Source organism: Quercus suber, unplaced genomic scaffold (genome assembly GCF_002906115.3).
Source record: "Quercus suber isolate HL8 unplaced genomic scaffold, Cork oak 2.0 scaffold_297, whole genome shotgun sequence".
NCBI classification, from domain to species: domain Eukaryota; kingdom Viridiplantae; phylum Streptophyta; class Magnoliopsida; order Fagales; family Fagaceae; genus Quercus; species Quercus suber.
In genome coordinates, this window is record NW_027069753.1 from 551,533 (window position 1) to 552,927 (window position 1,395).

General features: G+C 32.0%; 1 long non-coding RNA gene and 1 pseudogene across 1 annotated transcript; both read right to left on the bottom strand.

Moving 5' to 3' along the window:
* The window catches only part of LOC112010821 (G-type lectin S-receptor-like serine/threonine-protein kinase SD1-13), an 8,642-nt pseudogene that overhangs the window by 4,923 nt on the left and 2,324 nt on the right, over window positions 1-1,395 (bottom strand).
* LOC112019397 (uncharacterized) lies at window positions 275-1,189 on the bottom strand. The gene is made up of 2 exons (XR_010632549.1): window positions 713-1,189; window positions 275-566 (listed from the first exon to the last, which is right to left on the bottom strand). It is a non-coding gene; the product is annotated as an uncharacterized LOC112019397 (long non-coding RNA).

Genomic DNA, 1,395 nt, shown 5'->3' on the forward strand with positions numbered 1-1,395 from the left:
TTTTGTGGTCTTATTCTTTTTTGTTGGCAACTAACTAGACATCACTTTTGGGAATGAAGGATTTAGCAACTGGTACGAAGGTTGCACCTCAAAATTTAGAAGAATTAAAATATAATACAATCTCATCATGGGAAGAAAAATAGAAATCTAATGTTGTGTTGGCATGTCCCTCCATTATTGGTTTTCAAATATCATATCTATAAAATTAAAAAAATAAAATAAAATAAAATAAAAAACCAAAATAATATAATGATATATTTGTAGAGATAGAGAGTTGGAAAATAATTTTAGAAATAGTTCAAGTTTTTAGGAGAAAACTATCTTCAATAAATTTTAGAGAATAAATTATGAATTGTATCATATTACAAAATATATATTCCCACGCATCGCGTGGGTCTGCGACTAGTAGAAATAATAGTAGACACAATTGGCCCATCTCTGGCCAATTCTTGCGCGCACAGCAGTCCCACATGTATGCATCTCAAAATTTCCATTCGAAAGCATGGATCCCATATTTATGGGTCTACCAAAGCCATATTGTTGTCATTGTTCCACAATTTCCATGCCTGAAAGATACAAAAATTGGAATGTTCAATCTTATGGGTAATTGACCATGTAAAACATGGACTAAATAAAATAGATAAAGTGGCATTTTCAGTTAAATTTGGCTAAATTTTTCCCAATGTGAATGCTCTAAATTAGATAGACTTACATATCCAATGAGGCTCAAGTATTGCTCATCATTGCAAAAGCTAGTGCTTCTTTTCCCACTTACAATCTCTAGTAACAATACACCAAAGCTGGAGACATTTGATTTCTCTAAAAACAAGCCTTGTATTGCATATTCAGGAGATATATAACCACTGCATTTAAACAATAAAGCACATCCATATGATTTGAGTGCAAGTGAGGCTATTAATGAAATTAAATTTCAACAAATCTCTTACTATGTCCTGACAACCCTTTTAGTTTTGGCCTGATCTTCATTGGCTCCAAATATTCTTGCTATACCAAAGTCCAATATTTTTTGATTAAGCTCTTGATCTAACAAGATGTTAGATGCCTTTAGATCTCTATGAATAATCTTCAATCTAGAATCCCTATGAAGGTAGAGTAGGCCTTGACCAATTCCTTCAATAATGTTGAATCGTTTTCTCCAATTAAGGAGGTTTTGGTGGGCTGGATCTAAATAAATAGTAACCCAAATAAATAAACAAAAATGTATGATTAACTTGTATGCAAAAAAAGATAAACTGTTGAGAAATGAAGTTGGGGCAAGTTAGCACAGAAGTATGCTTCAAGTGACCATATTGGCACAATAGAACTTATTATTAAAACCAAGTCCATAGATGGAACAGATACATTTATTCATGACCAGATTATATTTGTTTGATA